This window comes from Castor canadensis, chromosome 7 (genome assembly GCF_047511655.1).
Source record: "Castor canadensis chromosome 7, mCasCan1.hap1v2, whole genome shotgun sequence".
NCBI lineage: Eukaryota > Metazoa > Chordata > Mammalia > Rodentia > Castoridae > Castor > Castor canadensis.
Window position 1 is genome coordinate 62,712,260 of NC_133392.1, and position 22,763 is coordinate 62,735,022.

A 22,763-nucleotide genomic window follows, 5' to 3' on the forward strand; every position below is an offset into this window, starting at 1 on the left:
AATTGTTTCTCTATTCCTCATATATTTTCCAAATAAGAAATTATATCTAAAGGTTTGATCAGAATAAGTATTTTCAGTAAGAATTCTGCAGATTATTTTGTATACTTGTTTAATCTTCTGTTAATCCCATCAAGAATAGTTTCCATTTCTGTAGGTTCACTAGGGCTCTTTTTATATTTTCTATGTCTCTATTTAACGTGCTCAATCTTCTAGTTTTTCGAGCATATGGAATACACTGCTAAAAAATAGTCATTCTAACAGTTACAGAAAAGTTTATGTTATGTCACAAAACTTTTAAACATTCTTCTCTAATTCTATCATCTTTGTCACTTATTTGGTTTTGACATTTTTCATCATTATGAGTCATTTTCCTATTTCTTTGCATGCCCAGTAATTTCTGAATGGATGCCAGACATTGGGAATTTTACCTTGTATGCTGGGTATTTCTGGACTGAGCTTTCTCCTGGGACATGATTAAGTTACTTGGAAACAGACCCTTCCAGGGATTGCTTTTTATCTTTGTCAGTCTAGGCCAAAGTAGCATTTAGCTTATGGCTAATCTATCCCACTACTAAGGCAAAAACCCCTCAGAGACTATGCAATGGCCAGACTCCCTCGATTAAGGGAAATCCCTCAATTAAGTGAAATTAAGGGCTGGGTTCTCCGTTCCTGCTCAGCAGCTGCACACTCGCCAGGCAGCAGGCCAGAGCAGTAACAGAGCTCACCTCATTTGTCTCCCAACTCTCTGATATTACTCTCCTTTGTAGTACAATGTCCAAGGTCTGTTTTGTACATTTTATCTGTTTTTTAAACTGGTTTAGCTAGAAAGTTGAATCTGGCCCCTATTATTCCTTCACCAGAAGCAGAAGTTACAATCAAGTTTTGGTTTTTTGGGTTTTGGTTTTTTTTGTCTATTCTAGTTTTTCTGAATTATTTAAAAACAACTGTGAGATAACATATCATTTCACTGATGAGTATTTTAGTATATCTCTTCAAAAACATGGACTTTTACCCCCCACATAATCATGGCACTTTTATGGACAATTAGCAATAATTATTTGGTACGATCTAATATCTAGTCCATATTACAATTCCATACTGTATAAAAAATTTTTACTTAGTAGCTCAACTCTCTTTAATGCTAGCATTTACTTAACACTATTTATTGAGGGGCATTATATTTACTGCCTAACATCTATTACTATTACATTATTATTTATTCCTCAACCCTTTTTAATTTTTTGGCAGTACTAGAGTTTGAACTCAGGGCCTTGCTAGGCAGGTGCTCTACCATTTGAGCCATGCCCCAGCCCTTTTTGTCTTAGTTATTTTTCAAATAGGATCTCATGTTTATACCTGGGCAGGCTGTACAAAATCCTCCTACTTATACTTCCTGTGTAGCTGAGATGACAGGCATGCATTATTCTGCCAGTTTTTTTTAATGGGTTGAGATGGAATCTACCAAACTATTTGCCCAAGCTGGCCTTGAACAGATATTCTCCCAATCTCCATCTCCCAAGAAGCTAGGATTATAGTTATTAAGCCAATGTGCCCGGCCCTCAATAATTCTTAATACCTTTGAGGTAGGTACTAGTACTACCATTTTACTGAAGACAACAAAGTTCAAAGCTTTAGAAAATGGCAGAGGAGGGTTTCTGAGATTCCAAAGGCACTCTTAACCATTGTGCTTCAATACCATCTCAGGAATTATTTGCATATAAAAGTCACATGATCTCAATGCTTAAATTGAAAATTCAATTCTGAAACTGTTTACTTAAAGCAATCACAAACCAGGCACTGGTGGCTCATGACTATAATTCTAGCTACTTGGGAGGCTGAGATCAGAAGGATTGCAATTTGAGGCCAATCCCACCAAACAGTTCTTGAGACCCCCCCATCTCCAAAATAACTAGAGCAAAATAGACTGGAAGCATGACTCAAGTGATAAAAGAGTGTCTGCTTTGCAAGTGTGAAGACCTAAGTTTAAACCCCAGTCCCACTATGCAATGATTCTTGTTTGAAATATATTACAAAGAATCCACTTGATAATTTTTTGTTCTTTTTTGAGACACAGCCTCCTATGTCCAGCCAAACTTAACAAATTTTTAAAATATTATTTCTAAATCTAAAAGTGAATTTTATTTGAAAAACTAAGAAATATGGCTGAAATAAAATTACCTATTGTCTCAAACTAGAGAATGCAAAGTTATGTTCTACAGCAGTTCAGTGAAGTAGAACATGTTGCAATGATAGAAATATTTTATGTCTGTGCCGTTCAATTTAGTAGCCAGTAGCCATAAGTATCTATTAAGTGAATAAATACATCTAGTGAAACTGAATTTTTTGTTTTTATTAATTATAATTAGCTTAAATTTAAATTGTAGTATCAACTCACCTGCCTTTCTCTGCACTAGAATGGATACATTTTTCATCTCTCCCTCCAGTGTCCTGGCTCATATTAAACACATGTTGTTGATGTATGAGTGAAATTTTCTAGATGTATCCAGGTAGTTTCTCTAGATACCTCAGACTGATAAAGGTGAAAGAGTACAGACTTCACCTATTAGATTGTATCCTTTTTCTATTTTGATTTTGTTTTTTTTTTAATTGGGTTCTCACTATTTAGCTCAGGCTAGCCTCAAACTCACAACATACCAGCCTCAGCCTCGTAAGTTTTGGGATTACTGGCATGTACCACTATGTCCAAATTAATTTTGACTTTTTTAAGCAGATGAAATACTTACTCATTTATTCACCAAACATGTTCTCTTCTTGTACATATATACTTCAGACACTCAGATCTGAAGTTATGATGATGAATAAGACCCATTTTCTGATATCAAGAATCACTCAATTTCATAGAAAATGTATAAATTACTCTACAAAATAAGAATATTTTAAATAGAGAAAATAAATGATGAGAACCACCAACAAAGATAATCACCTGTGTGTGGTTATCATTAATTTAGTTTAAAGTTGAACAGTTGCTCTGCAGGCAGGAAGACGTCAGGGTGGTTAAAAGCCATTCCAACCACAATGGCCTATGCAAAAAGACATAAAGACACAGGCTTTGGTGGAGGCAAGCCAACCAATGTACAATATAAGCCTATGTGGAATTGTTATAATGTATCCCCCCTGTACAATGAATACATTCTAATTAAAAAAATCAAAAAGAAGAATTAATTTAAAATCAAGGACAAAACCAAACAAAGGACACAGGCTTATGGGGGAACAAAAAGTATTTCATTATGATTAGAACACAAAGGAAGTAATAAGAAGGGAAGGTAATGACAGGAGAGCTGAACTAGAAAGATACATTCAACCTAGATATTAATGCCCTTTATGTGCCATGCTACAAAGTACCAACCCAATCCTACAAGGACATAGGCAAGCAAGGTACTGATATTTATTTTAAGGGAGGAAAAAATAGCTGCTAATTTAATTCTTATGGCTATTAAATATGTTCATAATGAACTTTAAAAAACAAACTCTGGTTTGGAGATGTAACTCTGTAGCAGGGAGGAGGGCTTAAAAAAAGAAGCAAGTCTGTGTTCTGATAATGTAGCAGGGGGGAGGGGATGGTATAGCAGGGAGACAAACCTTTAAAAATTTAAACGTAAAGAAGGTCACATAGCACTGGGGGTGAGCCAATAGAGTTACATGCAACTATATATGGATTAAACCTTGCTTTTTGCTTCTGCAACCTGCTTGCAAGGGTATATAAGGTGAGACCCCTTTGTTCTTGGGGCTCAGCCTTTCGATGTGAATCTGCTGAGCCACTGCCAGCATGCTAATAAATATTGCTTACTGAAAAGCCTTGGTGTCCCATGTTTCTGTTCAAGATTCCCATAACATTTATGAGGGACTCAGAGATGGTGCTTTCACCTCCTTGTTGCCAGGACTTAGCATCCCTGGCTCCTAGGGAGAACATCCCAACAAGGTGCCAGCAGACCTGTTGATCCAACAGAGGGACTCGCCTCTACTGGCACAGCAGAGAGCAAGTCCTGGTTGCACAAAGGAACCCAGAGAAGGCATGGGAATCAATTGGGAACCCTGCCCATCAGACTGGTAAGAACCCGGGTTTGAATTATAGGCCTGCTTTTAGGAGGCAGAAAGGGAGACTGATCACCAAACAGCAGACACCCTAGTAACTCTAAGTGGGGTGAAACTGTGTCTCTCAGGTTTAGGAAACAGAATGAAAGTGTGTGAGACACCTCCAGGAATTAGGGAGGTTGAGCACCTACCAGGCTTTCTCACCAGCAAGATAGACCAGGATGGGGAACAATACAAGTAAAAAGAAAGCACTTTGAGTAAAACGCAAAAAACCTCCAATACTGGGGGAGAGGGGTTGAGCTGTTCCTGGGAATAGCCACAACTGAGATTAAGGGATGGGTAACAAAAATTCAGTTCCAATGAGGGAGACTCACAAGACAACAGATGCATCATCCACCATTCCACCAAAGAGGCCTCTGGGTTAAAAAAAACTTCTAATGCTTTTTTTTTGAGAGTGCACTCTCTGTGTGCGTGTGTGTGTGTGTGTGTGTGTGTGTGTGTGTGTGTAAACATCTTCAAAATGGTTCTTAAACTGCTGTTATAAGATTTAATGTGATATTCAAGGTAACCAAAAACCAGGGATCTTCTTTTAAAGATCTGTGTTATAAACTGCTTAAGCTTTTTACATATGAATATGTAACCATCTTGAGGATGGTTCTTATTATACAGTCAATGTAAAAAAACAAACTGTTACTCCGTTCTACTGCTACTTTTAAGAAAACCAGTTTCCAAACTTATTTCAATCAGGTCTCACTAGGATGCAGACATTCAGGGAGTTAACACTCTGGCTCAGACAAGAGAAGAAAAAAGAAAGAAAAGGGGGGCCATCACCTACAGCAGGAATCTTAAAAATTTAGGTAGTTTAAAAATGACCTTAGCCTGTTTCAGTCTGTCGTAAATAAAATCTGGGATTTAATTCTCTCTAATAATATATGGGTGTGTTAACAAATAGGCTTTCTATAAATGCTTTTCATACAAAAAAATAATTTTAAGGTTGTTTTCTTTCTGGTTTTTTCATGCAAATATAAGGCTGTAAGTTAAAAGGGCTTATGAGTTATTTTCAACAAGTAAACAAATATATACATATATATGGTATTAAGGATATGGTTTTTAAAAATGAAAAGTTAAAAATTTACTTTTCAATTTAAAAAAAAGGATAAAGACAAGCTCCCCGAGAGGATACAAAATTCATTGTCATAAAGATACAGAGTAAGTTGTCATAAAAAGATGGAGTTTATAAATGCTTATGTAAGTGATTGAGTTGACTAAAATCCAGTTACATTAAAGGTTTTGTAAGGTCAAAATTTAATGTACTGATGTTAAACTAAAATTTAATTCTCTAAGCTCATAACAACAAGGCTATCTTAAAAATATTACATTGTTCTTGATAACATTTACAAAAAAACTGTCTTAAAAATGGTTTTTGTGGGGCTGGGATGTAGCTAGGTGGTACAGCGCTTGCCTAGCATGCGTGAGGCCCTGGGTTCGATCCCAGCACCAAAAAAGAAAAGACAAAAAAAAAAAAATGGTTTTTGTTTTGTCAAGATAACTGTCAGGAATTTTTGGTGCTACAGGTTAATCCAAAAATTTATCAAGACAACAAGAGTTTATTAAAACACAGAAAGGCAAGAGGCACCTGAGCACAGGGCGTGCTGCTGCACTGATTTGAGGGTTGAGACAGATCTACTTATGTAAAGCAAAAAAAAAAGCCAAAGTGCACCCTCCAGACAGGATAAAGAAAAAAGAAAAAAACAAAACTCAAAAAGGAACACTACATTGGAGGTCAAGACCTCCAGTTTTTATTGGAGTCAACAGAGTGGAGATGTTAGTCCTACTCTTTCCATATGTCAGGCGGAGGGAATTTTTGGCCTGGGATGGCCAGATTGGGCCTGTTATTTTAGGGGAGAGGCTCCACTGACTACAGATTGGTAGGATCCTGATATATGTCATGGGCCATCTGTTAATGTCAACAATCTGGAATATGATTCCTTATCAACAACTGAGCCATGATTCTTAGCCATTAGCTTTTCTAACTCTACACTTAGTCCCCATAAATATTTATCTGTGTTCTCTGGTGATTTTTGTCAGGGTTTTGACTACTAAGGTAACTGAGTCATAACTAAATAAAAGTTCATTTAAGAGTTGGGTTATATAAAATTTTCTAGATGACCTCATGGTTAAACAACTGTTGTCTTGGGTGTTTCTAATGCAGTAGGTACCCTATATGTGTCTGTGACTGGGCTATTTGGGGTCACTGACACTGTTCTCCCACCCACCCACAAACGATGAGAAAATCTAAGGTTTTACTTTAAGAGCAACAACTAAACTAATATGTATATTAACCTCTATAGATCTGTGATGCTGTTGCTGGATTCTGCATACTAAGTATATTTATGTTTTTCAAGTATATCAAGCCTTCTAAAATACAAAATTTAAATAAACACAGTAACAAAAAGTTAATGGCACTGATATACTGTTCTGTTAGTTACTAAATTATCCATCAGAATTTTAACCATGGTTCTTTTTAAGTTTTTATCATTATAGTTCTGATTCTTCTGGGGCATTTACAATAAAGTCCATAAAAAAATGATTCTAATAAGTACTCATGTCTGAACCAGGTTAGCTTTTTAGATGTCTGCTTTTATTGGATTTTGTTTTGTATTGTCCTTGTCTAGAAACCCATTGCCTAAGAGCCACTCCTTCTAAGCCTCTTTGTTGCTTAAATTTGGCCAAAAGGATCTAGTTGGCACTGACTCCCACCTGATCTGCTTATTACTACCCTCCCACCCTCACCCTGACATGGAACCCAACCCAAACAAACAAACAGAATCCAGGAAAGAGCAAATCCTCACAATGAGGGAAGAAAATGACCAATCAAGAAAGATCTTCAGTCCATGGTCATACCACCCTGATCACAACCAATCTCGTCTGGTCAAGCTAAGCAGGGTGCGGCCTGGTTAGTACTTGGATAGGAGAAAGATCTTCAGAGGAGACTACTAAGAGACAAACAGTTTGGAAACAAGAGGGAAATCCTGTCAAAGTTTAAGTGGAGTTACTCCTGCCAGACCTCTCAAAAATAACCAAGGCAGAGAGGATTGAGGAAATGGTTCGTATACATGTGTGGCTATCTGGCATTAAACGCCCTTCTAGACACAAACATATTTTTTAGACAGGGTCTCCTACTTAAATAGAGACAAAATGACTATTTTTACTGGCTCTAAACATGTCCTTTGATACTTAAAGATGGTGGTTTTAACTTTTTTTAAACAACATGTTTTCTTGGACATATATACTAATAATATATTGTTGCCATGGTAATTCTACTCAGTGAAAAAAAAAAAAAGAAACCAAAAGATACTATCTTGGTAAAAGAATAAAATGTCCAACCATTAAAACTCCATTGGAGGGACCCTTTTGTTGTTATCTTGTCTATCCCTACTGCAGTTAAAGTAGCAAAAATCACTCTCTGGATCCACCACAGCAGAGCAAAGCCAGCCTCTCCCAAGTGGGAGTGCGTCCCTGACCCAGCCTCACCATGCAAGATCCCCTACCCTTGGGAACGCCTGCTCCCTTCCCTGTCAGGATCCCGCTTCCCAGGAAACAACAGCCCTGCTCCAGTCACTCCAGAAGCTGACTACTCACACCAGAAGCTTAAACATGAGACACACTCTCTATACCCTTGGACTCTTACCTTTTCGGTTGGCCCTTGCAAGTTTTCCCCTATGTATTGAATGTGTGGGACCTCCACACAGCCATACTTTATATCATGCACCCACCAACAGGTCAGGTGTTACATTGTCTCATTTACTCCCCAGGTTTGCAAGGTTGCCAGTAAGTGATACTAAAAGTCCCAGAGTAAAGAAAACAATACAGGCTATATTTCTCATGCAAAGCAAGGTCTTGTCTTGGGAGCATGTTTGATGTTACTTTGCCTGGTTCCCTTGGTATTGCAGTCCATCAAGACCATTATAGAGGCCACTATACACAGGAAAACAGCCACCCATGGAATGATGCTACGAAAATACAAACCCCTAAATCAAGATGATGCTCTTTGACCCCCAGTGGGTCTGATCATCAAAGAGGGGAATAACACAGCAGGGAGAAGGGCCAAAAAAAAAAAAAAGAAACAAGCAAGTCTGTGTTCTGATAATGTAGTAGGGAGGAGGGGATGCCATAGCAGGGAGATAAAACTTAAAAAATCTAAACATGAAGAAGGTCACATAGCACTGGGGTAAAGTAGCCAACAGACTTACATGCAACCATATATTGGTTAAACCTTGCTTTTTGCTTCTGTAACCTGCTTGCAAGGGTATACAAGGTGAGACCCCTTTGTTCTTGGGACTCAGCCTTTGGATGTGAATCTTCTGAGCCACTGCTGGCATGCTAATAAATATTGCTTACTGAAAAGCCTTCGTGTCCCATGTTTCTATTCGAGATTTCCATAACAGCTCATTGGTAGAATGCTGCCCAGCATGTGCAAGGCCCTGACTTCTACCCTCAGCTCAAAAAAAAAAAAAAAGGAAGAAAAAATGGAACTGGATGTGGTAACTCATATGTACAATCCCAGTGCTCAGAAGGCTGAGGCAAGAGGATCTTGAGTTCAGGGCTAGCCTATGCGACATAGAAAGTTCAAGGATACATAGTGAGACCATCTTAAACAAAATAAAAACAACAAAAGCAAAATCTAAATTATAAGTAGTGCTTGTATCAGACACCAGGTAACTATCTAACTCCAAGTAAGCAAGGTTATTAGAATAGGTACCTCAAATTTGTTTGTTTTGGTACTTTAAATTTTAAGTGACCAACATTAAAATCACTTTGAAGAGAAACACAAATATTTGTGTACCTGACATGAACAATGAGGATATTTTTCTCAAAGACTACACTAAAGTTTCAATTTTCAAATAGCAAAACCCTCTTTGAACTTATTAATATTAGTTAGCCCAGGAAATGTTTACATTTGAAAAAACAACATCATCAAAAAACCTGATCACCCTGTTAGTTGGAGGGGAAAAGTTGTTTCTTTTCTTATAAACAGAACCAGAGCTAAAATACCTCTCTCTCATGTAGCAATACTGAACTTTCCAATGCCAGATCTTTATGTTCAAGGTTAATCACTTCCCACAGTTGTCCAATTCCACAGCTGCCTTTTATTTTCAAGTAGCATTCTAAACTGTTATTCTTTCTACCTGCAAGTATCCAGTATATCCTGTTCTCACGTTACCTCTTTTTCAGAAATATAGCCTGAATTTATTCTTAAAAATAGAAATAAACTTTTTTTATCGTTTCTCTTACCAAAGGTCACAATGAATTCTGACTTGAACTTCCTCAGTGCTCAACCAGTGTACAGTGAAGAAACTGGGTACCTTCCATTTAACACCAAACTTTACTGAGCTCAGGGTTCATATAAAATGCTCTCAGTACATTCTCTTGGCCTGACAGTTACCATATTTGGATAAGACATTCTTCAAATACTTGGCACTATACTAATAATTATGTAATTTAACAAAGTCGTTCAGTTTATATATGCAACATGGAATTAAAACATCTGCTAAAATCAAAATAAAGAACGATCTAGTTTAATTCCTCAAACAGATACACACACACACACACACACACACACACGTATTTTTGCAATACTGGGTTTTGAACTCAGGGTCTTGCTCTTGCTAGGCAAGCACTCTATACCACTTGAGCCATGCCTTCAGCCCAACACCTATATATTTTAAACTCCCTTGGGTTAAACATTCTGAAACTGGGAGAATAATATCATTTAAGACATTATTTCTATTGTAGTTGTTGTTATTACTAATTACATTAAATGAGGACCTTGTAAATCTGAGACATTATGTATCTTGCTCAACATTAAAAAGTGATGGAGTTGAGTTTTAGAACATACATCTGTCTAAACTTATCCCTGTGCTGCCAGTATTAGCAACTAAAGTTCAGACAACCATTGACTTCAGCTGCTGACATTTCTTTCAATCGAAACCAAGGCAGTGGAGTAAATATGTTGTTTTAATTATATTTTCTTAATTATATTTTCTCTTAAAATATAATGAACCATCAGAATCATGCATAAAGATATAAAACTGGACATTAACGTTAACTAGTTTTAAAGTTAATACCCAGTGACATCAATTAGTGACAGTTATAGTGATTTTTCATATAATGTTCAGAATGAAGTGGTTTCTACACTAAGAGACTTTTAGAATAATGAAAAGAACCAAGCATTTAATCTTATCGACTACATATTTTTAAATATTTAAGACACGTTTATTTACTGTTTATAAGCTGCAATTACTTAGTCAAGTTCACACACAATAATAAAAATACCAATAGTCATGGACTTGGGGTGTAGCTCAGTGGTAAGAGTGTGAGCTTAGCATGCCCTAGGTTTAATCCCCAATACACAAAAAAAATATCTATAATCACCTGTGATCAATATTAACAAATATTTTTCCATACCAGAGCAAAGGCACTATACATGTAACAACAATATCAGTATAATCAGTGGAGGAGTTTATAGTTCAAATTATATAAGTTAATAATAGCTGTCTTAAAAAGTAAAAATTAAAAATAAAATTAAAAAAGCAAAAAAATCACACAAACTATAAATACAATCAATTTATTCTTCAAAAGGAAAGCATAATTCAAATATATGTAAACATCTGTTGTTTTTAGCTATCCTGCAACCATTCTCCCTTCTCCGGGAAGTAACACTTCAACTTCCCTTTAGAAACTAAATATCCCCCATCCTTAATTCATGTGGCCTGAAACCATACTCCCCCTTATCCCAGTCCACAGTGCGAACAAAATCCAAGTCTAGCCACACAAAGCCTTCCACCACTCTGGCCACAGGAGTCCCTCTAGGAAAGACAAAGACTCACCTAGTAAGCACAAGGTCCTGAGTTCAATCCCCAAAAAAAAAAAAAAAAAAAGACAAAGACCCTTCAGGCCAATGAGACTGCCATACAGAACTTTGCTAGAATAGTAAACAAGGGAAATTGTCGTTCTTCTGGGTCTTCAGAGATTGTAGTGCTACCGCTATGAACTTCTGCAAAGAGTCTAAATCCACAGTCTCCATTACTTTTCTACACTGATTCCCAAAGGGAACTGTGATTCATTGCTGGTAGGGAAAAGATAAATTAGGATTTCAACTTTCAATGTTATATGTTCTGTAATGTTTCCATTTTTTCAAAATAAGCATACATTACTTTTATAATAGGAAATATAAAACTTTTAAAGATACTGACCCTGTGTTTTTTTCTCAAATATGCTCAGGTATTAATATTTAATGCTTTAAGAGCATTAATAATTTTCTCGTGATTTACTAAAGCAGATAGAACATCTATCTAAAAAGAATCACCTATTTCCTTTGGCACAAAGTAAAGCTACTTTTATTTTGAGTGGGGGAAAAAGTTGTGAGCAGTTTTTTTAAAAAACTGGTTCTTGTATAAAAATGAATATATTAAACAAATATATGGGGAAATGGTTAATACTTAGCAAGGGCTACAGTCATTAAAAACTGCTTAAAATGTAAAAGTAACTTTAAAGTTTAAAAGTAGAAAAATAATGTTGAAGAAAAGTTTTATCAAGTACATTAGCCCTCTAATTCTAAATAGGGTAAGATCTGAAGAGGTGTGTCAGGTAAATATTCCAATTGTAGTGGAGAAATTACATATCATTAGGTTTTTTTGCTTAAGTATAGGAAAGTCAGTCTCAAAATATATCCTTTGGTCATATAAAATCTACTGAATAAAACTAGATCCAGCAGCATGCCCTTCCTGCGACTCAGGAAGCTGAAATAGGAGAATCACTGGAGCCAGGAGTGCAAGGCCATCTCAAAAACAAACAAGCCAGGAGCAGTGGCTCCTGTCTGTAATCCTAGCTTCTCAGGAGGCTGATATTGGAAGAAAGGTAGTTCAAGGCCAGTCCAGGTAAAAAAGTTAGTGAGACCCCAATCTCACCAATAAAAACCTCGGCATGGTGGCACAGACTGTCATTCCAGATACATGGGAAGCATAAATAGGAAGTTCGTGGTCCAGCCTGGCTGGGCATAAATGCAAGACCTTACTCAAAAAACAACTAAAGCAAAAGAGCTGGGGAATGGCTGAAGTGACAGAGTGCCTCCTTAGGAAGTGCAAGACCCTCCACTCAAATCCCATTACCACCAAAATAAACAAACCTGTACTGAACAAAGTAAATACTCCAGAGAGAACATAGGAAGACAAAAAAAAAAAAGGTTTTTATTCTCTTGCTTTTATAAGTTTCTATCACTTTTTTCCCCAGGCACACATCCCTGAATCTTCACTTTAATATTATTTTCTATTTTATGACCCTCAATAAAGACGCTTAGGTGTCAGTGACACTTTCTTGACCTAAATAGGTGGTTAGTGATGTCTTTAAGTAAAAGAGATAATCAGAGACTTCTCAAGAGTGGGAACAAAGAGTAGCTAGAGAGCCGGCAAGGTGGTACATGCCTGTAATCTCAGCACTAGGGAGGCTGAGGCAGGAGGACTGCAAGTTTCAGGCTAGTGTGGACTAAATAGTAAGACTGTCTCAAAAAACAAAAAGAGTGGCTGTAGATCAGACAACTGGCAGTAGGTTCTACAATTCAGAGGGAGGCAAGGCAATATTCAACAAACTCATTACCTTGTCCACACCAGAAGCAAGCAGGATGGTCATCCTGGCCAACACCTTTGACTCGAATTTTATTAATTTGTCATATGGTTCAATTAAACCTAAACTCTCCTATAGTTATCAACCCCAAAGTACTTTCACCTTATCCACAAACTCTTCTTTTCTAACTTGACCCAAAGGGATGCTTTTACATAAACAAAGGCTATCCAAAGAAACTCAAAAGTGTGACAGAAACATGTATTTATAAATAAACAGGAAGAAAGTGGGTCAACAAAGAGAACAGAATATTTTACTTGCACTTAGCTATAAAGTGTATATTCTAAACAGGTCCTGTCTGGGGAGCTGGTTCCAGTGGGGGGGGGACATAAGGAAAGGGTGTAGGAGGGTAAATACGTGGAAATATTATGTACTCATGTATGGAAACAGAAAAAATGAGACCTGTTGAAACTATTCTAAAAATGGGGGGAGAAGGATAAAGGAGAATGATGGAGAGGGTGAATTTGACTAAGATATATTGTAAGCACTTTTGTAAATGTCACAATATATCCCCAGTGCAACAATAATATAATAATTGTATATTTACTTATATTTATAATACCTACCATATTTTCCAGGCATGTAAAACCTAAGATTACAAAGCTGACAACTTAAATTACAGCCCGTCTTCAACCCTTCTCCCAACATTCTCAATGAGTCAACACTACCCGGCTCATTCGCAAAGCATTCTATGGTGGTCCCGGATGGGATGGTAAGAAGAAAAGTTGAGAGCGAGAGGCGGAGAGAGACGCACCGAGTGACGGAATAGGAACGCAGAGGCACTGGAAAAGAGAAAACTCAACCGGAGAAGCCTGCACCTTGTGTGCTTCTTTAAGGCGCCTGTGATTTTCCACTTCTTTTTTCGATTCTGTGACAAATACACCTCTCCATCACAGACCCAACGGTGAGCTCCCTGTCCACTTCCGACCACATCCACAAAGTCCGGCAGAATTTCCAGCCAAAGCTATCTGTCTCCAGGTCGCGGGTGGAAAGAACGTCGGCGCCCAAGTGCAGTTGGGAACCCGGCACCGGGAGTTCTCCTGGGACAGGGATAAGGGACCCGGTGACGAGAAGGGGAGGCGGGCAGGACTGAGTCTTCTCAGCACCCCACGCTGAGAGCATCAGGGAGAGTCAGTCACCCCGCGGGTCCCCGGGTCAGGTGAATGGCTAGCCCCGGAGGCCAGGTCCCTAAAGCTACCCCTCTTCGTCTTCCCTAAATGCCTGGCTCCTTACACCCTTCAGAATCCGAGACTCACCCGTCCGCGATCCGGCTTTAGCCGCAGTTAGGTCGAAGCCGCCCACCTCTGGCAACCACAGAGACGAAGAAGCAGCGTAGACACGCCCTACGTTCACCGCCCACCCTCACGTGACTCCCTTGGCCGCGAGGCCTGTCGGGATCGTGGAGAAATGAGTGGGTGGGGGCACAGAGAAAAAGGAGGGGGAGAGGTGAAGGGAGCAACTTGCCCCGCCCTGTCCTCGGGCCCCGCCCTGCCCTGAGACCCGCCCCCGCGCCATTTAGGCGGGAAAGCGGGAGGTCCCTGAGAAGGTTGAACTTCTTGTTGGTTTTTCCACTGGAGGTACATGCATTATGTAAAAAAATGTATTGTGTCTGCACCACTTGCTTGGTACCTGTTTTCGTGTTGGCTCAGCCAAAAGGAGTCACAGAACAGGAAATTGGACCACAGAGAGGTGGGAAATGTTTCTTTCGAGCTGCCTTTAGGTTTAAGCCTCTAGATTTCCCTGTTTCATAAACTTCGACAGTTTCTTTCGATTTTGAAACCTCACCACTTCCTCTATGGGGGGGTTCAGGGGTTTTATTGGCAAACAAACGTTATTGCAGAGTGTAGTCCCTAAGCTACTAACAATATACTTTTCACCCGAAGAAAGAGTTTTTTATCAGAAGTGAGAGAGAGGAACAATCCTCTTTGGCTATATAAGGAAAATGAAAATATTAAGATCCTACTAGAGAACTTGAAAATAAAAATTGTTCTGCTTAGCAGAGTTGTAGGAAGAACTGAGCTGGGCGCAGTGGTGCACATTGTAATCCCAGCTACTCAGGAGGAAGAGGCAGAAACCTGTTTATAAAAAAAGAAAGAAAGAGAAAAGGAGGCAACAACCATAGATACAAGACAGACAAAACTATCGTTGGTGTTAAATTATGGAGTAAGAGAAATCACATATTTTCTGTTTCTTCTCAGTGCCTCTCCCTCCCCAGTGACCTAGACATTGAAGTATTATGTTCATTGCACTGTTAGCACTTTATATCCACCCAGTGTTTGTTTGCAACCAGCCTGTGGGACGATACTATTTTTTATTCATGTGCAGGTGCGGAAGCAGTCTAAGCCCCTGGGTAAGGCAGCCAAGGCTGCAGCTGGACACACCTGATCTGAGGGGCACCGATGTCTGTACTCTTAAACCGTATCCTTCAGCTGTTGTCCTCTGGATCTACCTGCCATGGGACTTAGGAATCTTTGCTAATTTGCTTCCCAGATAATCCGTGTCTCTTTCCATTTAGATCCTGTACGTTTAAGTGAGAAATCTGATAAAGAAATTCCTCCCTGTATGTTAACAGGCATTTAGCACGTTATCCTTCTTGCCAAGTATGTCCATTAACTTTGACGATGGGGATTGCAAGTTGTGTCATAAATTAACCCTAGAACCTTTGGAGCCTCATGGGTCCTTAGGTAGTAGCTAAGTTAACTGTTTCTTAGCACAAGAAAAAATCGTCAGTATATAAATGTTGAACAAAAATCAATGAAATCCTGATTTTATCCAATATTTGTCCATATAAAACTAAATACCAGTTTAGCTAAGAATTAAATAACATGTGAAAATATAAAATCACTAGTTCTCAAACTTTTGGTCTCAAGATTACACTTTTTTTTTTTTTTTGATGGTACTTATGCTTGGTAGGCAGGCATTCTACTGCTTGAAGCACACCAGCCCTCCTTTGCACTCTTAAAAATATTTGAGGACTCCAATAATGTAACACCTATCATACTTAATAATTATTATAAGGGGGAAGTGGAACAATGTATATACATGTAAGTAAATGTAAAAACGATTAAGAAGGAGAAAAGAAAATTATAATTTTAATTTTAAAATTATTAATATGTATTTAGTCATTCTAAAATAATAATTATACATTGCCATAACTTTTTATGAAAAATAACTTTTTAAAAAGAGTAGCATGATTTTATACTCTTGCAAATCTCTTAAATGTCTGGCTTAAGAAAGACAGCTGTTCTCTATCTTTTCTGCATTAAACTTTGCACATTAGGTAGCCTCTGACAAACTGTATTGTATACTCAAGAGCAAAAAAGGCAAATAAGAGCACATTTTTAAAGAAAACAGTTTTGACTTACAGCTTACCAGAAAAGTTAATCCCCTAGGAGTTCAACCACACTTTGAGAACCATTGTTTTAAACCATACATACAAATGTTAGAATTTTTGTCTAACCATTTTGTCATCAAGTAGAACATTTATTGCAAAAGGGAACAAAACAGAGATAATTTACACTCCCAGCGCCCCAATAAATCTTTTATAGCATTTCTCCTTGGTACAATTTAAGATCATGTATTGACTTTAGTTGTCAAGTCTCCATAGCTCCTTTTAAAAATGAAGAACCAGTTCCTCCACCTTTCTTTCATGAAAATACCTTGCTTCTCATAAAACTTTGTCCCTCCCTGCTCCATTTAGTATCCAGTAATGATGTTTGTCAAATATCTACAATGGTAGTTGCAAAATGCTGGTTTCTCCAATTCCACCACTCTCTGATTTTTCAGCATTTGGCAGTAGAATTTATTACTTTAAGGAAAACAGCTTTCCCTTTCCCTCATTTCTCCCCATCTCTCTCTCTCTCTCTCTCTCTCTCTCTCTCTCTCTCTCTCTCTCTCTCTCTCTCATATTAATATAGACTCATGGGTTCTCATTTTATTCAGTAGGTTATAATTCATTGCTCTTCTTTAATGCCCCAATTATTCCAGATGTGGCCAGTAGAAGCCCTTTAAGCAGCATCCTTACTTTCAGCACAAGATGTTCCAGGTCATCTTGTACCCTAGCCCTGAAATCAGCCATTTCTCCAAAACCCTGGTTCCTTTTTGTGAAGAAATGTATTTAGAAATCAAAATATGGGCAGAGATTCTTTAATTTTGAAGTTAGTTTCAATCATAAAATGCAGAATATATTTAAATTTTTATAAATTCTCATATTTATTGTGTAGCTGATTAGTTCTCCCCCACTTCCCTTTGTGGACTGGAAGTATTTAAGCTTGTTTTTTTTTGGAGAAGCTTGTTATTTACTTGGCCATAGTGATTAGGAAAGAATGCTTACTGCAACGGCAACTATTGATGTTAAGTCTCTAGATAACTACAAGAAGATAATATATCTCCAGAAGAAATTTGAGGACTGTGGTACAACATGCTCAAAGTCCTGGGTTTGATCTCTAGGACCATGAGAGAAAAAAGAAGTTTATTATAGAAGAATACATAAGTTTTAAAAGACTACCATCTATAGAACCCTGAAGATAAGCATACTGAAACATGGGGTGTGTCCCTGGATTCATTTTAAAGAAATTGGATTGAAGTTTTATTAAATGATACTTTTTGCAGTCAGATGCCTGTTGTGAAAGAGCTTTTGCTTTTTACAGTGGTGTGATATGTTGGAGACTGCTATGGTAACACCTCACATTATTTTTATGTATGTGATAAAGGCAGATGAACTAGAAAATGTTTGTCATCAATTTCTATTATAACTGAATGAAATAAAATACTGTGTCTCTTGATAACACACATTTTTTCAACACAATATACTTTTTTTTTGGTGTACTCAGGGGCCTCACACTTGCTAGGCAGGCATGTTACCACTTGAGACACTCCCCCAGCCCTTTTTTGTATCACTCATTTTTGAGATAGGTAATTGATTTATGCCCAGGCCAGCCTAGACCATGATCTTCCTATTTGTGCTGCCCAGCTAAGAGGACAGGAGCATGCATGCCACTGCACCCAGCCATTGATTGAGATGGAGTCTCTTGAACTTTTTATCCATGCTGGCCTCAAACAGCAATCCTCCCAATCTCTGCCTCCCAGCTAGCTAGGCTTATAGCCTTATACCACCACACCCAGCTATAGCAATAAAATATACATTTGAAATACTGAAATGAAAAAAAACATATTTTATGTGTGACAGTACTGGGGGCAAAAGTCAAATCCATTTCTTTATTGCATATACCGTATTTAGCATTCATTCCCAATTTCCTCATTTTATGGAAATCACCTGGGACTTTAAAATCCAGACTCCTGAGCACCACCCTAGACCGCTAAAACAGTATCTCATGATCTAGAAATCTGAAATTTTTTTAAATCTCCCCTGATAATTCTGAGGCATTTAATCATCAAACTGGTTTGTAAATTATTGGACTTGGCAAAAAGATTTATATTTGTGTGGAAGTCTCATATTACAGTTGGCTCTCTGTATCTGTGGGTTCCATATCTGCAAATTCAAACCAAGGACCAGAAATATTTGGAAAAAAGTGTATGTGTCCTGAACATGTACAGACTTTTTTCTTGTCAGTGTTCTCTAAGTAATACAGCATAACATCAATTTATGTAGCATTTATATTTATGTATTATAGAGATGATTTAAAGTATATGGGAGGGGGTTTGTGTGTTATATACAAATACTGTGCCATTTTATATAAGGGACTTGAGTATCCACAAATTTTGGTACATGAAAATGGTCTGACCAAGTATTCTCCCACAGATACTGAGGGAAGACTATATACAAGTTTCCCAGGGGCAGAAATTGAGCTTATAAATTTTTATAATTTATAACCCAGAAACTGTTATGAGCCTTATAAATAGTAGGCATCCAATATGTGTGTGAGAAGACTTTTGACTTCAAATTTTATTGGTCACCAGAGGAGTCTTATTATTAGTTTGTGCAGATATTTGTATAATATCACTACCTGGGGAGGTAGGACAGAGAACAACCTTGACTAGCAGCCTAGAGACAGCATTGGATCGATAGACCAATTTCTAATGTAGTGTTCAGATATGACCCTGACTTCTGCTAACTTTATGCTCTTGAGTAATGAAGACATTTATGAGACAAGTTTGGCAAGTGTAAGCCCTGAAGTCAAACCCGAATACCAAAAAATAAATAAATGAATGATTAATTGGGGCTAGGCAAGGTGGCTCATACCTGTAATTCCATCTATTGGGAGGGTTATAGTTTGAGGCCAGCCCAGGCAAAAAGTTAGCAAGACCCCATCTCAACAAAAAAGCTGCAACTACACGGGAGGCTTAAGTAGGAGAATCAGGGTCCAGGCAAAAAAAAACATGAGATACTATGTGAAAAATAACTAAAGTAAAAAGGGCTAAGGGTGTGGTTCAAGTGGTGGAGCGCCTGTCTAGCAAGGATGAGGCCCTGAGTTCAAACCCCAGGACCAAAAAAAAAAAAAAATTTATCGGAACAATTGAAAAAATTGGAAGATTGGCCATAAATAGAGTAGCTCCTAAACTTGTTACATAAAGAAATATCTTTGGTCTTAGTAGTTAAAAACAAAGTAATAAAGAGGCATAATATATGCAACCTATTTTCAAAAGGGTTGGAAGAAATAAAATATAGCAAATAAATCAGAATATTAAAAATTGTGAGTTTGAATAAATGATATTCAGAAGTTCTCTGTTCTATTGTAGTTTTTTCAAAAGTTTAAATTGTTTTTATAAAGGGAAAAAGTTAAGGATTACCCCAGCTTCTCTTTCTTATACTTCATTCCGAAGGGGACTAGAACACTCATCATCACTATTTAATGTTTTTCTTTGAGACAGTGTCTCACTTTGTAGCCTAGGCTGGCCTCTAACTTGAGTCCTTCTTCTTCAGTCTCCCTTAACTGTTTTTAATCATTTTTCCACTTTTACTATTAGAATCAGATGGTAGTTATTTTTTATATATACTGCCAGTAAGAAGAAAAGCAGTAGAATTTGCAAATGGCCAAAAAGTTTCCTAATCTCAGTTCCAAGAAATTTGCACATTTGCAACTAAAATTTGATTCTAGATATTTTAAGAAATTAACTAATTATGGGTCAATTATGGAGCTGAGTCAAGGTTAAAGAAGAAAAAGTAAAATTAATATACTTTTTCCAGTGATTAGGTTTTCAGCCTTCTATAAGGATCTTCTAAATTTTCCTATAAAATAATTGTTCTTTCCCTATTTTTAACTTTTAGCTCATCTCATAATTTTTAAACATTAGTTAAGTAACAAAAGTATACATATCCTTAAATTCCAATAATTGGGAAGCACTTGAAATAAAAAAATAAGTCCTCCTTACCATTCTAAAGCTGCCTACAAAGATAACCATAGTTAATTTTTGTACCCTTCTAGACCTTTTTCTGTGCTATGTCAATGTGTGTCTCTGTATATGTACACAGGTGTTTTTACTTGGAAGTATTTGTATACAATATGGTTTTTGTTTCTTAATTAACAGGTATCTTTGTTAACTTAGTTTTTACTTTATCAAAGTTGTGCATATATACTTTTGTATATGTAGTTTTAAAAATTAAGTAATTCATCCAAGTGCTGGTGTCTCATACTTGTAATCCTAGCTACTTGGGAAGCTAAGAGCAACTGGAAATGGGGTTTGAGGACAGTCCAGGCCAAAAGTTATCAAGAACCAATCTCAATGGGAAAAAGCTGGACATGGTGGAACGTCCCTGCATCCCAGCGATGGCAGGAAACATAAAATAGGAGGAATGTGGTACAAGCCAGCCTAGACAAAAAGCAAGACCCCATTCCAAAATAACCAGAGCAAAAAGCTGAAGGCATGGATCAAACAGTAGAATGCCTTCTTGGCAAGCATAAAGCCCTGAGTTCAAACCCTCAACCCCCTCCCCCTCAAAAAAAGTCAACTAGTAAAATTTTTTCTAATCATTATGTAACACATTCATTGGTTTAAAATTTAAAAAATACAAAGATGCATAAAAATCTCTCATCTTTGTCCCCGAGACATCCAAATCTACTCATAGACAACCAGTGACATTTGTTTTTCGTCATCTTTCTTCATATGAAAAATATACACAAACACGTGCACATATACTCTTGAAGGTTTCTTTTTTGTTTGTTTGGTTGGTTTGGGTATATATGTCTATCTAATCAGTCACCTGATTTATATAGTCAGATAATATTTAGGTTTTTCTACTTTTTTGCTCTTCCACAAATAATCTTTGGTGATCACCTTGAAAGTACATTATGCCTCTGTGTGAATCTATGGAATAATTTCCTACAAGTAGAATTGTCAAATCAAAGGTTTCTCAGACTGGTTTCCTGGGAAGCAGATTTCTGGCTGTTTTTCAGGGAGTGCCCTTGGGTTCAACAGTTAATGGAAGGGAGAAGGAGGAAGAGAAATTAGGCAGAAGGAGAAGTTGACTTGTGGTGCAACCTTAATTAACTCCACAGGGAAGCTGTGGAGTTGAAATGACTCATCAGAGTTGTCCTGCATTGGGTGGAAATGGCAAGGCCACTATATCAGTCACAGGAAGTGAGCTGCTGGGAAAAACATGTGCTTGGGTGAAGCAGCTCTTTGCAGCTTCACTCGACTATGGCTGACAGTTGAAGATTGCCTACCAAAACAACTCCCAACAGCTGGAGCAACAAGACCTTTCTTAAAGAAATATTTATACTTTGTAATTTTGATACATTTACCCAAAATGCCACACCAATTTCTCCACAAGTAATATAGAAGAATGTGTTTGCCCGTTATCTTCCCCGAATAAATGTGTTTTCAAACTTCTACACATTTGCTAATCTAATTAGACGAGATGTCACATCTCAGTGTAGTTTTAATTTCCCTTTTATTCTTTAATTTTGAGAGAAATTAAGCTTGTTATATATTTAAGACTCTTCTGTTTCTTTTTCTCTGAACTGTCAGCTTTGCACATTTTCCTATTGGAGTTCCTGTTGGGATAAATTAGCCAGACTTTCTTTCACCACACAATCTTCCAGTATGGCCATATGATAGTATTTTGTTACAGTAACATTTTGTTTATGTGATTATTACTATGTAAATGTTACTCACATTGAGTCATGTAGACTGCTATGTGGTTACCTTTTCTTACAGCATTTTCTGTTTTCCTTCATTTAATAATTTGTTCTTGGCTCATTTCTTTGCTTTGCTTAGTCTTCTTTCAACTTTTCAACAGATGTACCACTGAAGTCTGGACTGACACATCTCTTACTTGAGTTACTGTAATAATTGTTTCCTTATTAGGCAAGGCATTTCTCTTCTTATCTCCCTTTTTCCACCATTGTCTGCCTATAGTCTGTTCTCAAGGGGCAGCAAGTGATCCTTTTAAAGTCCAGGCCATCAATTTCACTACTATGGTGACTCAATTTTCCTCAGGGTAAGAACCAGTTATTACAGTATCTATGGGGCCCTACCCGATCTGGCATCCCCCTACTCTCTACCTTTGTAACCTCATCTCAAACCATTCCTCTCACATCATACCTCTCACATCTCTCCACCCCCCACTGGCAGTTACCTCCACCTGGAAAGTTCTGCCACATATTTACATGACTAATTCCCTGATTTTCCTTGGGTCTTGCTGAAATCTACCTATAAGATCTACCCTGACTATCCTATTTAAAACTATAGTACAATACTTTATACTTCTCCCTACCTAGAGAAATTTTAATCCTCCCTCCTTTATTTTATTATTTTTCTTTTTATATAGTCTTTATTGCCATCTAATATGTTGTATGGCTTGTTTATTTATTATCTTCCTCTGCTAGAATGAAGGTTCCATAAAAATAGGTCCATGTTTGTGGCTCAAAGAAGATACCCAATAAATATTTATTGTGAATGAATACATTTTCTCTTAAAATTTCAAACTCTTCAGAAAAGCTATCATTTCTAATTTTTGTCCCTCATGGAGACTCTCCCTTTTTTTCAATCATTTTTGTTTTGTTTTTCACCTGCTGTGTAGCTGTCATACATGAACTTCCCTTTATTGTCACTTTGGGAATTCCTTTCAT

General features: G+C 37.4%; 1 protein-coding gene and 1 long non-coding RNA gene across 7 annotated transcripts in view; one reads left to right on the top strand and one right to left on the bottom strand.

Annotated features, from left to right (window-relative positions):
- Micu1 (mitochondrial calcium uptake 1) overlaps positions 1-14,143 on the bottom strand; it is a 202,379-nt gene extending 188,236 nt beyond the window's left edge. For 2 of the 6 annotated variants that reach the window (XM_074079103.1, XM_074079097.1), the window contains exon 1: positions 13,989-14,143. The gene's annotated coding sequence lies outside the window, so the exon portion shown is untranslated. Of the gene's footprint in view, positions 1-9,348; positions 9,371-13,988 lie in introns of those variants that run through there. The other 4 variants (XM_074079098.1, XM_074079099.1, XM_074079102.1 and 1 more) reach the window with 4 other exon arrangements.
- Positions 14,144-14,247: 104 nt separating this feature from the next.
- On the top strand, positions 14,248-21,494 carry LOC141424632 (uncharacterized). Its single transcript, XR_012449506.1, has 3 exons — positions 14,248-14,421; positions 15,058-15,150; positions 21,189-21,494. It is a non-coding gene; the product is annotated as an uncharacterized lncRNA (long non-coding RNA).
- Positions 21,495-22,763: the final 1,269 nt, after the last annotated feature.